This window comes from Boleophthalmus pectinirostris, unplaced genomic scaffold (assembly GCF_026225935.1).
Source record: "Boleophthalmus pectinirostris isolate CB_2022bp ecotype Guang Dong unplaced genomic scaffold, ASM2622593v1 HiC_scaffold_18, whole genome shotgun sequence".
Lineage (NCBI taxonomy): Eukaryota > Metazoa > Chordata > Actinopteri > Gobiiformes > Gobiidae > Boleophthalmus > Boleophthalmus pectinirostris.
In genome coordinates this window covers 35,118,004-35,134,896 of record NW_026571133.1, presented here as the reverse complement: position 1 = coordinate 35,134,896, position 16,893 = coordinate 35,118,004, and the positions used below count along the sequence as shown (strand labels likewise).

General features: G+C 39.2%; 1 protein-coding gene across 1 annotated transcript in view; it reads right to left on the bottom strand.

The window, feature by feature from the left end:
* Window positions 1-16,893, bottom strand: part of LOC110166377 (leucine-rich repeat transmembrane neuronal protein 4) — a 379,030-nt gene that overhangs the window by 361,845 nt on the left and 292 nt on the right. The window lies entirely within an intron of this gene.

The following is a 16,893-nucleotide window of genomic DNA, read 5'->3' as shown; positions in this document are numbered from 1 at the left end:
GGTATACCTGCATGTGTTTTATAAGATGAGTTATCAAACAGACCCTGAAGCCAGTTTCATAAGTTATGTTAATGCACATTCACAGTACAATTTATATTCTCTGTTATGCAACCGTGAACTGTATATATGTACGTGTGGTACTTACTCTGTTTCTAATTCACATCGTCCTTCTCTCAGTAACTGCTGCCGTCAGACTCATCATTTGGTCTTAAGATGTCCGTATTAACCCACTCTGCATGATCCTGGTTTTGTTTTTTCGTTATGGTTGATGTCACGTTCCCTTAGTCCACTTCTTTACAGAGTCTATGTGTGCAAACCAAAGACTGTCATTTACATTCCAACTTATATCAAATGCATACTGTTGTGGTGCCCTTAGGCAAGATACTTCTCCAGTCGTGGCATGGTGTGAATGTGCTGTGAGTGACTGGTGGTGGTAGAAAAGGCTGATGGCACAGATGGGCATCAGTCAGGCCTAATCTGGCTAACATAAGATTGATATGTGTTTTCAGTTGAGTTCTACACATTTATCAAAATGGATCTCACTGGAAGCATTTGGAAAAAGCCAGAACGCCACAATGAATTGAATTGGTGGGAGCATCACAACTAGCCTAATTCATCAGTCGGTTTCACTTCATAGAAAAGTCTGACCTCGCAGCATTAGGATTCATTCCTATCGTCGAGCGGGTAGCCTAGTACTTTTTTAAAAATTTAACCAATCACTGCTATCTGTTGGTGACATATGTAATGCAACGCTAACGGGACTAACTGGTATATTAAGCTTTTCCAAAATCCTGTAGGAAGAAGGGCAATAACATCTTTCCTCTTGATAAAATTCACCAAACATTCTCTTTGTTCTGGCTTTAAATCCTCGATCTCGTAAATCGTTGCCAAGGCAGAATATACGGCTCTTCGCTGATTGGTTGGTGCCCAAACTCGCACTTCCGGGGTTATTGCAAACCGTCTAGTGTTTTCTGATTCCTGACCTTGTCTAGAGAGAAATGAAATGGAGTGGAGGCACTAGGTGGCACCAGCCTGGCTACATCACAACAATGGAACAAAGCAACGAAATCAATCTTTAGTTAAATCCAGTCGAAAAAAAAGTGCAGACATCTTTCTCCTCCACTAATGCACAAATCTCTTTCCTTTGCATGTTTTTCAAAAATAAAACAATCCATGTTTTAGCTAAAATAGGCTGGAATACGTCGGCTAATGTCTTGTATGTATGTTTTTTTTTTCACCTTTAGTTTGTCAAATCATCATCACAATGCTGCCTTAATGGATTCTTGTGAGTTTGTGAATCCACAGTTATGGTGAGAATTCATCCTGCTGTGCCAGATCACTTCAGGGCAGCTGTGGCTACAAATGTAAATTCAAAAGAAACAGAAAACGCACACCAACATTCTTGTAGAGGTGCAAATGAAAGGAGCAGCAAAGACAAAAGTGAAAAAAAATGCATAGCACACTCAGATGGCTGATGTCCAAAAGCTTTTTTATTTTTAAATAACGTTTCGGCAAAAAAAGCTTTCGTCAGATATTTTTCTTGCTTTGCAGAAACATTATTTAAAAATAAAAACACTTTTGGACACTGGCCCTCTTAGCGTGCTGTGCATTTTTTCACTTTTGTCTTACAAAAGTAGATTGCCACAAGAGAGTTTGGACTGAATGAATAATGGCATGTGGGTTTGTAAAGTGCAGTACAAATATAATACTGTTATTGTATTCACTATACTGCATGTGCACCAATGAAAAATAATGTCTTTTATATTCAAATGAGAACAACAAAATGCCACACTTTCAAATGATTTTCACTAATGAATTCCTCACTGTTACATGCCTGAAATCCTGATTCAATTTGAAAATCTAAAGCATACATAATTGCCCAGCTCATTTGCATTGACAGCCTAACAACTTTTTTCATGCAGAAAATCCCTCTATACGCCGGGTGTGCGTCTCTGAACGTAAAATGGCTGATTACACATGAGCGATTAGCCTGGATCATGCGGCTCCTCCCTTCATGTTTGCCCTCCTGTCTGGGCCCTCCTGTCTGTACCCGCTCCGTGCCCACCCTGTGCCCGCCCTGTACCCACTCAGTGCCCAGTCCATGCGTTCTGTCTTGGCAGAGATGTGGCAGATGAGAGGTGGGCATCTGCGTCTGACATGGTCCACCATCTGCACACTGCCCATGGGGTCTCTGTGGACAGGCGCTCACATGGGGGAGCACAGGAAGAGTACTTCAAGTGTAATACTCAAAGCTTTTTACAATATGTCTTATGTAAGAGGACGCCCTTGTGTGCATGAAGTCCAAGACTGTACTGTGGGCAATAGGCAAGGAGACAAAAAATATTAATTATGTATTTTTTACTCATATTGATCTATCTCAAATTTGTATATTTTTTTTATTAAAAAAACAGTTAAAGTAGTTTTCAATTTCAGTTTCCTAAACATGAACAATACAGACTTAGCTGGTTAATCTGCTTGTTATTTACAAATGACTGCTTCACTGTTTGATTTTCTAACTTTCTCTTGGTTAAATCAACTGTTTTGTTAAATCCTGCAAGGCGACTGCTGTGATTTTGAGCTTTTCAAAATTAAATTGAATTTTAATTATTGTAATTTAATAGAAAAATTAAAAATAAATAAATGAAATTCTCTTCTAAATTCTGAACTCTGCTTGAATCCCTTTTGTTGACTGAGGATTGGCTGCAGTGTTATTACATAATGCAGCAAACATACCTCTAGTTTCTCCTTTCACTCTTATGTTGAACTTACAAACTGTCTGAAATATGAGTCATATGCAATTGGTTCAATGTGGTCCTCATGAGACCCCGCCCCTGAGTCTTTCGCCCACTTTTCTTTCACTCTTATTGATGAACAACACCATGGAATAGTTAAAGCAGTTTATTTTTTTTCTCATGCAACAGTGTGCTTATTTGGATAAAAATAGCATCACTGGCAGATGCCTTTAGTAGGGACTGGAATCAACTATTGCTGCCAATACTGAAAAACTTACTGGATAGGGTATCGGTTCCATGAGGCGATATCCTGGTTGAGCCTATAATTGGATGTAAAAAGACTATTTCCAGGCTGATATTGGCCTAGAACCTCTCATAATCTTTGAGCTTTTATTCATACAAAGCAGTTCAATTGGATTTCTTTTTTAAAAAAAATTTTAAAATAAATTAAGTTAATAATTTGTGTTTTAAGGAAAAAGGTGCCAAAGGTTTTCCATCTCTACACGGATATTCGGTTACTTTTGAGTTTTTGACTGATACTTTTAGTCAAAATATCGATATCGGTATTGTAACTGAAAAGGCTGGAGTGGTGCACCCCCAGCTTCTACAGTGTTCTCATAAGGCCTGTCCATAGACTGTATATATGAGTGGACATAGCTTACACACTAGCCACCGTGTGCCAAATAGGAAGTTCGCCAGGAGGCTCTTCTGGCACCTTCTGACCCTGGCTCCAATTGACTTACATTAGGATCTTGTCGCCCCTCTCTCTGTAACTGCTGCTGTGAGCCTCGCCATGTTGGGCTTAAAATGTTCGTATTAACCCGCTCTACATGATCCTAATTTTATTTATTTTTTTTCACTATTTTGTCCGTCAAAAAATCCTATTGATAACATAGAGCCTTACTCCATATTCACTCCCGTAACTGTGGGCATTGAGCAGCACTGAACGCTATGGGTGACGTCACAATCACTTAGTCCGCTTTTTTTACACAGGGCCTGCACAGTAAAGCTGCGTTCAGACCACGGTGTCAAAAAAAGCGATGGACGCCTCTAGTTGGATGCCTTTACATTTGAGTTCAGGCACACCCATTGAGGGAGTCCGCTGTTAAAAGAGTGTCTTTAGCTGCGTTGCCTGTGTCAGTGCCAGATTCTCACGGTGCTGACGCCTAAAGACAAGCTGCAAAAATGAAGGACGCCCTAAATGCACATCCACATAAACTTTGCATGTAAACCGAATGCCTTGACACCCTGGTCTGAACGCAGTTTAACACATTTTGATGCACAGTATATTGCCACGATATACAATAATACTGAAATTACTTTATATACACATTATTTAACATTTTAGTCTTTACTGTAGTTGTAGTATCTTTAGTGTGTCATAGATGTTAATTATTTGACCAATTCAAATGTTAGTGCAAAAACAGGTGCAAAAAACATGTGCAACAACAGGTGCAAAAAAGGTAAATGTGATAATTATTGAGCCTGAAAAATAAAATTTAAAAAATACATAAATATAATAGCATAAATACTTAGTTGTTCGATTAGGAGAGTATGAGACTAGAAGAGATACAAGCCAAGAAGAGGGAAAAAAGTCTCCAGTTCCATTCCGAGAACACATTTAACTCTAATGGACATTTGCATGTTCTTCCCATGTCTGATGTGGTTTAATCTAGCCTACTAGTATTCCAGCTGCGTTTCCATCAACCTAAATGAACATAGTACGCTCATCTCCCAGCTAAAGTCTCCCTTACTAAAGTAATGGCTTTAATCAAATTACAAACAACAACTGCCTCCTGGATCGTACTTTAACCTGACATTCCAGAGTTACTTTGCCAGGAACTTTTGCACTTAGATCAAAAAAGCAAATTATCTCTACTCTCCTTAACCATCACCAACTTGTACACAACCATGATAGTCATCTCTAGTGTTTTGGAAGATGTAGCATATTATATTTAAAGAGACAGTTCAGAATTTTGGACAAAGGACCTCATTTCCTACTTAGTCAGAGTGTTGGAGATGTGTGGAGACACTTTTTAATATATTCCATCCAGTCCTTGTATTTGCAGAGGTCACTGGTGCTAGGCTAGTGCATGTCAATGGCCATAGTTAGCCTGCCACTAAAAACAGTCTTACCCACTCCACAGTGCACCCAAAGCAAATCTGTTATTACACCAGACTGTCGATGTAAACGTCTGTGTTGATAGAATAATGTTTGAAATAAAACTAACCTTGCATCACATGAATCGTCGCATGTTGAGGAACTATTTTCTCATATATCAGTCCACCACTACCAAGTTTTCTATTAGTAAGTACAACCATGGACCTAAATCCTTTAAATGCAAGGTTGGTTTTACTTCTAAGATGATTCTATCAACATGGACATTTACATTGACAGTCTGGCATAGTAATAGTTTTGCTTCAGGTGCACTGTGGAGTGGGTAAGACTGTTTTTAGTCACAGGCTAACTATGGCCATTGACATGCACTAGCCTAGCATCAGTGACCTCTGCAAATACAAGGATTGGATGGAATATTAAAAAAAAAAAAAAAAAAAAAAAAAAAAGTGTCTCCACATATTTCCAACACAAGGAAATGAGGTCCTTTGTCCAAAATTCTGAACCCTCCCATTAAAGGTCTTATATTAAACAAAATTGACATTTTCACCTATGTTATAATGTTGTTACCTCGTCAAAAACATCCCTGGAGTTGTATTTTATTTCATTCACACACGTTTGAGTAATCATTTATTATCAATCCATCTCTGAAGCTCAAAATGCTCTATCCCACCGTGTGTTGTCATGAAGTTGGATTGTCAATTCCAAAGCTGAAATGATCCGAATGATTCTAGTGTGGAGTTTAAAAACACATGATGATTTTCGGACCAACCTGCTTCTACTTACTGTATGACGTAACATTCCTGGGAAAATTCAAACCACTTATTTTCTGTTTGTCCACTGGTCCAAAGGCAATCCAAATCTCATCAAAAACATCGTATATTAAGTGGTCAGACCCACAGGTTGGTGGTACAATTCCGGCTCCCACAGAAAAATGTTATTATTTTTGTACAGAGGTTTGTACTAAAACCAGCGTGAATCAAGCTAAAAACAAATCAAACAAATCTTCTTTTTGCTCCTATTCATTCATTTCGTGTACATTTAACAACGATATGACACTGACTGATGCTTTTTTATATTTTATGAATGAAAATATATATATATATATAATGAGGGAACATTATAGTGTGGTTAAAAGCTCAAAAAAAGGTCAGTTTTACATAACATCCTGTTTTTATTGTGCTCTGTGGTGTGTTCTAGACTGTTGTGGGGTCAGAGGGAGGATGTCTCTTACTGTTCCTGTGAGAGAAGGGGATGGGGGGGTATCTACATAATGTGCCATGATAAGCATCTATAAAGCCAGCAGATCAATGCGGCCCAATTACAGACCAGTGGAGTTCGTTATCATCGGCACTCTAACTTTGTTGTGCCTGTGCTGCTCCACTTTCATTAAACCCCAATGTGATTAGGCCCGTGATTGGCACCAGGAGCAGATTATCCAAGACAGCCATCGCCATCAGCCTCCTTTATGTTTGTGTGCAAAGACCAAACTCTTGCATCTTCAAGGGCACGTTTTAGGTTCATAAAATAAGTAGTGATTATTGTGTAACTGGTCAAATTTGCAATATGGTCAATTTGTGTCAACATTGGGAAATCTATGAATGTGGCTTTTCCAATAATGATGCTTGTCCACTGATCTGAAGGTTTGGGGTTCAAATTCCACTCTCATGTATGGATGTCAGAATGAGTGAGTGGATCCTTGATGTAAAGTACTTTTTCACCTTGGAGATGGAAAAGCACTATACAGTCATCCCTCACCTTTCGCGGTCTCCAAGGTTTTTTTTTTGTTTGTTTTTTTTACAGTGTAAGAACATGTATTGCGTATTACGGCTGGGTAGTAATTACACACGGGTGGGTCAGGACTAAGCCAGGTCTAACACAGGACTAATCTTGGACTTAAGGGAGAGACCCCAAGCAGTTTGTCCATAAAGCGCAATCGGGCATTTGCCGCGCTTACCTTCTCGAGGTGCAGAGCTTTGTGCGCATCCTTTCTCCTGCTGTTACCTCCGAGCCTGTCCCGACAGTGAGTCCTGTTTCAGTCCTGGTTAATCCTGGTTTACTCTTGTTTTAGTCCTAGTTCAGTCCTGGTTTAGTCCTCCTCTTCAGTCCTGGAATCAGTCCTAGGTTAGTCGTCGGTTAGTACTGGTTTAGTCTTGGTTCAGTCCGTGGCGTAGGCAGATCAAAAGTTTGATATAATCTCGGGTTAATGGGCGGGTGCGGTCCTGTACTGCACGGGTGCCATGCTGGCAATCTCACTCGCAGTAAAAAATCATGTATTTTTGACACTGCATATACCTAAGTTTGAATATTTCATATCTGAGCTTTTCTGAGCCTCTCAAAATTCTATACTGTACTGATTATGCATTTATTCACTCCATACTGTACCCTTCCGACCATTCAAACTAGGCAAGGTGGGAGAATTGTCTTGCTTAAGGACAAAACAACAGAGCTTTGTGTGTGTGGGAACTAAACCTCCAACCTTTGGGTAGGTGAGTGAGTGCTCTAATCACTGAGCTAATTAAAATCTGCCCAATTTAAGTGTGTTTACTTTCAAGCCATAACAATTAAAAACTAGAAATGGAAGCAAAAGCATCGCCTGTACTCCAAAATCCAGGCAAAAAAAAAAAAAAAAAAAACAACTGCCAAAGAATTGTCAAAAGATTTTTCAACACAATTTTTTGCCAGATATTTAGTTAAGCTCAAAATAAATCCTACAGCCTTTAATTGTTGTTGCCTATTCCATAAGTAACAACTAAAAATACTTAAGATAAACCTAATCTAAAATATCTTAATTTATCACAGTCACACACTAAACTCTGAGTCATGTGCCATTTTATCCCGAGGGCTTAAACTGTGCTATATGGGGCGGAGTAATTTCTGGATTAATGCCACACTGTGCGACATTCACTCGCTCTGGGTAATTCAGAATAACCTCTTCAAACATACAAACATGGATTATTTTTAGCTACAAGAGACTAAACATAGAGGACACACTGAGTCCATTGTTAGCCTGGGAATTGAACCTTCAACCTCCCCAATTTGTCCATCCACAGAACCTTGTTTAACGTTACAAATGAGCTATTTCCAAGTGCCCTTCACAACCCATCTATTTTTGTTTAGTGCAGGATAATTGCAAGGACGGTACTTTCGCTTGATAAATGTACGAACAACATAAACATACATAAAAGGCTCATTTTTCATATTAAGTTTTTTAGCTGTTTTGCAGTTTCTATGCTCACGTGGGCTGGGTACATTTAAGGCCTTTTTATGTTAAAAGTTGATTCACTTCTGAGCGATTTAGAGTGTTCTGTGTTGCAAGTAGAAGGCACAGTTTCAATCAAATAAAAGAATAATACAAGAAAAATAAAAAGAATCCTACAATTAAATCTATTTTATATACCTGGAGTTGTGTTTTGTTTCATTCACACATGTTTAACACACAAAGCCTGCATAGTTATTTGAGTTCTTCTCTCAAACAGAAAACACTCTGTTCCAGCTTGTGATGTCGTGTGATAATACAGGAAGTGCTCCATGGTGTTTTTAAACTACATACCCATAATTTAAGACTTGGAATTGCCCGTCTTTACTAAACTAAAGGTAAAAGGAAGTGTAGAACTTGAAAACTACCGCTCCATGACATCACACAGTTGAACGGAGCATTTTGAGCTTTGGAGTTGTAGATAGACTAATAAGAAAATTACTCATAGATATGTGAATGAAACAAAACACAACTCTGTTTTTTTTGTTGTTGCAAGAGGTAACGCATTATAACATGGCAAAAAGCTCACATTAGTCAATTTTGAGTACTATAGACCTTTTAATATTAGATCATAATGTTGACTCATACAGCTAAAAATCTAACTTAGTGCAACTCCACCAGAAGCAATGCCTGTATGTATACGTTTGTACATTTAATTTGGGTAATTTTATTGGTGTATAAATTACTTAAAACTTAAACTGTAAGTTAAAAAGATGTTTTTTTTTAATAGTCAACTGTTATTTATGTTATCTGTTAGTTTCTTTGGTATCACACATCCTCATCCTCATCATCATCATCATCATCATCATCATCATTCCGGACTGATGGTCTACTTTTAAAACAGACAAGGACAGTGACAATGCAGAACAATAAACATTTATGCTATTGCACTGAATCTCATATTTGTGAGTGACATTATTATTTCATTGTCTGATAAGATGCTAATGATAAAAACTGATCTGAATTTGTGATTTTTCGTGTATTTATTTTCATGTTAACTGCTTTGTTAACTTTATTAACTGCTTGTAACTGCTTTACTACAGGTTATTGAGCTCTTATTAAGAGATCGCTGATTGTACTTTAGTATTTTCCCTTGCAGATTCACTCTGCATTCATAAGATGAGCCTTAAACCTGAAAATTACAACAACTGTCTCGTCATTGAATCAGAGTTTAGCTCGCTGTCAAGCTGGAACTGCTAATGTCTCAGTGAGGACATTACAATTACACTGATACGAGTGCATGAATATGTGCGTTTATTTATACATTATGTGCACTGAATATGCCAATTCTAAACAAAAATAATAATAATAACATCACTTAATTAAATTCAATAGAGATCAAAAATAGTGCGTGTATCAACCTCATTACTTATTAATTAAAACATTAACATGATCAGAGATTTTAATTTATTTTTTTTTTATCCTTGATTAAAACATGTTTTCATTGTTTTCATGTTGAAGTGTAGTTCCTCAAAATGAAAAATCCATCTTTTAAATATTCAACACGTATTTTTAAGTCAGGGTTAAACCATTCAAAATGTTAGAAATTCACCAGCATTTCATATTCAAAATCTGATTAAACTTATTATGTTCGGTACACCAGGAAAAAAAACAAAAACAACAAAAAACATGATTCACCTTGATTAAAATAAATAAATCAACCAATGCAGGATTTATCAGGTCAAAACCAGTTCTAAACTCAACTAGCCATGAGTAAATAAGCCTTTTCTCCTTCCCTACACTGGTACAGTAGAGTGCCTTGATAACACCTATCTGTCCGTTGTTTACATCTGTGTAAAGCTGACACACTGACACTGTATACTGTAGACTGTTTTTGTATCTGTACTTTCCTTAAAGGCTTTTTATCTGGATTCAATAGATATAGTTCTCGACAGGCGAGGCGGGAAGCAGTCTTTTCATCCTTTCTGCTAACTTCATTGTTGACTTTCGGATCACAAACTCTCTTTCCTTTCCTTTTTTTTTTCCGTATCCGAGAAGAGATTCCTTCCTTTCAGTGTCACTGTCAAACACCGGCGGAATACAAATGAGCCCTTCTCTGTGTGAGTCAGCCTTTTCAACCAATTACGCGACTCGATTTCTACCCAAGACACGCCCCCCTCGTTGTCACGTCTCTCACTGGAGCAGCCTTTTGGAGAGTTCCCTTATACCCCCCTTTCCTGTCCCATCTATTTTGGGCATCAAATATTCGGAACACGTAGGACTCCGCACAATGTAAATTATTCAGGCCGGCTTGCCAGGGGCTGGGAGCGAATCATAAATCGCAGATGGTCTCAGGCTATTTCGTGCGGGTTAAACACAAATGCATAGAACCATTTTCCAAGCCACACAAATATAAGGTTTCATTACTGGGGAACGGGGCGAGGGACCATTTGATTCAAACTTGCACCAGAAGGCGGTCAGAGCAGAGAGATTTGAATGCGCTGGCGGTGTGTAACCCGTGTAATTTTTGGCTCACCTTCAAATAGAAGCCCATCTGATGGTAATCGGCTGTGCTAAATAAGGATAACACAGGTAATTCAAGGACAGAGGGGGGGTTTCTGTTTTATTTTAAGGTTTTGTGTTAAAGGTTCACTGTGTAACGTTTTTCTGGTGTGGGGTCCGTTGGCTTTTCTCCGTAGAGATGCTATTGCTTTGTGTTCAGTTTCTATCTCACATGCCTTCAGTTATATGTGCTTTAATTGATTTACAGTGGTCCCTCGTTTATCGCGGGAGTTACGTTCTAAAAATAACCCTCGAGAGGTGAAATACGCGAAGTAGTCAACTTTATATTTTACATTTATTATATCTGTTTTAAGGTTGTAAAATCCCTCACCACACACTTTATACACTTTTCTCAGACTTAAAACTTATTGCTGCTGTCATCCTTATGTTATTTTCCTCGTTCTTTATGTAACGAACCAATGAGTCATTAATTCTGTAATGGAGCCCTACAGCACAGAGTCCTGCACGGGTCCATTTTTGGAGACTCACACCCGCCCGTTAACCCGAGATTATATCAAACTGTTGCGCTACATACGCCATGGATTGAACCAAGACTAAACCAGGACTAACCCAGGACTGAAGAGGAGGACTAAAACAGGACTAAACCAGGAGTAAAACAGCAGTAAACCAGGAGTAAACAAGGACTAAAACAAAACTGACACAGGATTCATTGTCGGGACGGACTCAAAGGTGACCGTAGAAGATAGGACCGGCTCAGCTCCGGACCTCACAAAGGTAAGCGCGGCTGTAGCCCGATCGTGCTTTAAGTTCTGGTTTCAGCAATTATTTGTGGGCACCCGACCCTGTGCAAAACTCTGCTACAGCATGTAACTTCTACCTTCCTTCAGCATGTCCAGAAGTTCAACTTTTTGTGCGCTGGTTAGCATCTTCCTCTGCCTTTTGGGTGTGACCGCAGGAGCCCTTGTCGGTGCAGAATGTTTCGTCGACATTGTGGGTTTTGTCGGGGAGAAAACTTGGAACCATGCAGCACTTCAGAATCACACTGATAGAGATTGAACATTTATGTAAATTTGGCTAAACACATTCTATACAGTACAGGAGACAGGAGTCGCAGAGGGAGGAACGCAATACGCATTCATACATTAAATTTTTTTTTAAAAAGGCATGCAAAATTGCACAAAAAAAGGCCGTGAAAGCTAAACTGCGATATAGTGAGGGATAACTGTAAAAAAAAAAAAAATTAAATGCATTGGAAGATCGAATGGACTGAGGGAGATAAGTTAAATGTCATACTGTGGAACATTCCTAGCCTGATTCGTCAGCTGGGTTCACTTCGTGGAAACCGACTGATCTTGCAGTGTTAGAATTCATTCGCTCAACAGTAGGCAGGTACTTTTTATCATTTAACCAATCGCTGCTATTTGGTCGTGACATATGTAATGCGCCGCTAATGAGGCTAACTGGTATATTAAGCTTTTCCCAAATCCCATAGGAAGAAGGACAATAATGTCTTCCCCCTTGATGAAATTCACCACCTTTTTGTTCCGGCTTTAAATCCTCAAACTCGGCAAGCTTTACCAACACTTGCACTTCCGGGGTTCTTGCAAACCGTCTAGTGTATTTTGATTCCTGACCTAGTTGCTGGAGACAAATGAAATTGAGCGGAGGCACTATGGCGTCAGCCTGGCTAGAACATTCCCATCAACTCAAGAAAATCTCCATGGAGAAAAGCAGACCATTGGAAGGGAAAGTTGCATAACCTCTGTACTCCACATTGAACCTGCCATGCACATAACCATCATATTTATTCACCTTTATTCCTATGAGATGATAATTACTCCTGCACATGCTTTTGCAGTTCTTCAATAAGTCTTTCCCATTGTTTGTTTCTAAGAAAAAGAACAGTACATTATGCAACAATACACTTCAATTTCAGAAAATATGTAGTCTATTCTTTTCTGAAATGTAATTATGTTTGTTTCTATGCATGGGTGACAAAAAATTAGGCAAAATTAGGCTAGATCAGAAGTAGTCAAAACCGCAGCTCAAACATATTTTCTAATCTGACATAATTTTTGTATAATAATAACTGTACTAAACTATACTAACGGTGCATGGACCACACCAGTCCACAGTGGAGTTGGCTGCTGCCGTGCATGGTTGTAAGTCATCCTAATTTATGCTAATCATCTACAGAATCTGACTCCAGAAATACAGACCACAGATCTCCCTGTGCGTGCACTGGTGGAAAGCTTCTGTGTAAGCTTATAATAACAGGGTAAACCCCCGATGACACCAGTAAACACTATGGAAAAGCTAAGTGTCCTAATTAATCAGGCTACAACAGGCACATTATCAGGAGTGACAGCAGGAGGTTAAAAGCTGAGATGAGCCAAGAAAGTCCGCTCAGCTCTGTGAATATTTAGTGTAGTGTGAGGATATTATAAGTATGTTGTTGATAACTGCAGAACCAAAGAATATTGCTCTTTTTGTTTTCGATTTTAATTCTAGTACGTAAAAGTAGGGAAATAATAGTAAAGAGATAAGTGAGTTTGAATGCCTTGAAGTTGGAAAAGCGTTATATAAAAATGTGATCGTTGTGGTCGCACAGTGGTTGGACCTTCCCAAGTTTGGACAGAGATTTGTCACACTCTTTGGTCCGATTCCAGACCCTTCTAGATTACAACAGAATGTAGAAGGGTCTGGCTTGTCAGGCCACTTCCAAACAAACCAATAACATGACCGTGGCTCGTCCAAAGTTATCCAAGCTTTAACAGTCAGTATTGATGCTAAACTGCCAGATTTATCGAGCTTAATAGAGAAAACACCACATGGCACCAGCAACAAGACTAACATGAAAGCACCATAAGGCTTTTTTTATTACAAACAATTCAAAATACTTAAAACTGTAGCATAAATTGGTCCTGCTTTTTGGATGAAATTCTGGTGCTGAATGTAGAAAGAGAGTTATTATGGAGGAGGATATTAACTGCACTTTTAGGCCATTTGGGAGAATGCAGTAAAATTATGAAAGGATTGTGTAATAGTTTGTGTGTGGTGGATGTGAATATGTGTAATATCGTTCTCTTTTTCTGTAGATTGTGTAGCTCTCGGTCAGTTGAATGTTTTGGAGTACTGTACCTTGTGTGAAATTTAGTTTGGATGTTGTCTTTTCATTGTGGCCCTGATGTCCAAGACACATTACAACATTTGGAGACAATAAAGCCTTATCTTTATCTTATTTCATTTTAAAACTTACAGCTACTTCCTGTATTTGTATATATTCTTCAACATTTTCCTACAAACTGTGACTGGACTGATGTTAAACTAATAATATATATTATAAGCATTATGTCCTCCCGACTTTAAGAGAGCGTATTATGCTTTTTTCTGATCTCTTTTATAATGTTATTTCCTCGCTACAAACAGACCTGGAGTTGTGTTTTTGTGTTTTTTTTTTTTTTTTATTCATTCACTAGGGTTGTAACAATACACAAACATCACGGTTTGATACGTACCTTGGTTATGAGGATACGGTGCACTTTATTTTTCAGTACAGTATGGCAATGAATTCAAAACCATTTGCTTGTTGTTTATTTGTGTGTTTATTAAGCCAACAGTTTGTTTTAAAATTATACAAATGAGAAAATAAAATAAAATAAATGCCAATTGCTGCTTGGTAATACCAATAAGTTAAATAAAATATTCTCAAATAAGCATCAAATGAATGAATGAATGTATGAAATACAATAAAAAATTAATTCCTTGTAAACAGTAAACAAAACTTTTCCAAAAGTAAAGCACAACACTAACAGTTCCAGCATGTCAAGTTTTTCTCAGTCCTCATATTTTTGGCCAGAAAAAACAACTGGCCACAGGGGGGAAGCGAAGATTCTATGTTGGTGAAAGGCAAAAGTGACGACCATGACGACTGCCGTAGTTTTGCAAGAATTCACGTGGGCGTGGTTCGGAGGACATAATCCAGGCGACGGGCAATTGTTGTCACGGCGGCTGCCCTAACTATAAAGCACTGTGGGAAAGACTGCCACCCCAATCATGGACGAGTTCCCTTGTGAATATTAAAGAGTTGAGCATTTGTGTAGCTGCACATGTAGTGGCAGAATGTAAACACACTCAAATTGCACAAACTCACTCATGCACAGCCCTCCACCGAACTGAACGTCCTGTACCGAAACAGTTCTGCACGAATATGTACTGTTACACTCCTGTCATTCACACATGTTTAACACACAAACCCAGCATATTTAGGCTGAGCTCTTCTCTCAAACAGAAAACATGTGATGTCATGTGGTAATACATGAAGTGCTCCACTTTTTTTATGCTCCACTCACTAGAATTATTTGTATCATTTCAACCCTGGAATTCCCAATCTGTGCTAAACTAAAGGTAAAGCAGAAAACTAGCAGTATGTGACATCACAAGGTGGAACAGAGCACACTAATAATGAAGGATTACACAAACATATGTAAATGAAACAAACCACAACTCCAAGTATGAAGCAGCTTTCAACAATAAACTTCTGTGTTGTTCTGACTTCCCAACCCCGCCAGCTTACACCTCTGCACACCTCTCTTTCCTCCCCCTCTGCCTGTTGACTCCTCCATCCCGGTAACTCCAGAGCATACAGTGAATAATGGCGGAGGGAGAGATCCGGGACGCAGATGCCGGAGCGGAGAGGGGCACGGCGGGGGCAGCAGACATGTTTAGTGAGCCAGTTTGCTGTTTAATTACACACTGTGGGAGTCACCTTCTCCGCACCTCCAGGTTCTCACGCCCGGGCCAAGGGCAGACGGCACAGAGTTCAGACACATGGGGGAATACACCGCAGACAGACGGATGAGGCGCGGCGAGAGGGGTTAACATACATGTCGTTAGCATCTCCGCGGTACCCAGGGCTAGCTTTGACCGACGGATGCTAATGCTGTGAATGCTCTGTGCCGGGGTTTGTGAGTTTGTGAGTGTATATGTCATAAGAGTGCTTGGAATCTGGGTTTGATTGTGTGCAGTGGTTGTAAAATGAGCAGGTTGGTGGTTTGATTCCATCTCTGACCAGTGATTTCTGTTGTTGTGTCTAGGAGCAAGTTACACCTGTCATATTATTTTATTGATTTATTGTTCAGTATATAGAAGCTGGAACAATATTTTTGGGGGCCAATATTTATCGTGTGTACATTTTCTTTGAGAGCGGTTAGCATACACGTCATTAGCATCTGCTAATTACTATTTACAAAATGACCACTGCTTACTTTGTTACCTGTGCTCTGTAATGCAAGCTCCAGGTTTTCTAGTACACACACTAGGTCAACCTGACTCATTTTTGAAGAGGGATGCTAAATCATTTCTATAAAATAAATCTGTTGCAGAAAGTTATCATATGTCCTGTGGTGCGTTACTGGTGGTGAAAGTGGATTCGCTTTGTGAATTTGTGTCTAACTATTTGTTTGGTCAATTTCTCTGTTTCTCCTTTAGCCAAATGATGGAGCTGAATGGTACAGTACACAGAAGTTGCCAATTTCACCAGAAGATGCATGTGGTTGTCTTCAGCTGTAGCATCAAACATGTGACTGTGCAGTCTTGGAAACAAAGTCTTGTCCTCGTTGTAACTTCATTTGCAATGGCAGCAGACAGCCCATGTCCTTGGGGAAGTTTGCCAGGGGTTACTTTCAGGATCCGTTGGAAACAATGCTCCGCTTCTTTGCATACTGCAATTATTCCCTCAGATGGCTTCTGCAATCCTTTGCGATTTTTCAGGAGAAGAAAAGAGTGGGTGGGGGTCTTGGATGTTAATGCATCAGGGCAGGATAAGCAACAATGTTTTTCCTTTCTTTTCTTGACTGCAAACCCTACAATGTAGTTGATGGCAGCCTCTTTGTATTCAGAGACAGCATCAACATCAAAACAAAGTGAGTGGTAATGCTCAGACTGGCTGTCCAGAACAGGCTCCAGGTTGAAACTACGTGTTAATCAACACAGACGTCATCCCTAAGATGTTAGTGTTGTCCAGCAGGAGACAGTTGCCTGTGCCAGTCTTTACCTGATGTCTGACAAGATGATGCTTGTAGACTGCAGTGAACTGGCTGGCTTCAGTTGTTTGTTGATTGTTGTTAAATCCACTACATGCACTGACAGAGAAGAAGAAAAGCTCTAGATGGTCTTGATTGAGCTTATAAATCAGTAGGTAACATCACTGGGCATCATCCTTTTTCTACCAAGGTCGTGGAGGATGTTCTGCGCACTTCTTGGCTATGAAGCCAATGATGCATGTTTGTCTTTTTCCATAGTGCAGAGGAGGAGTGCAGTTG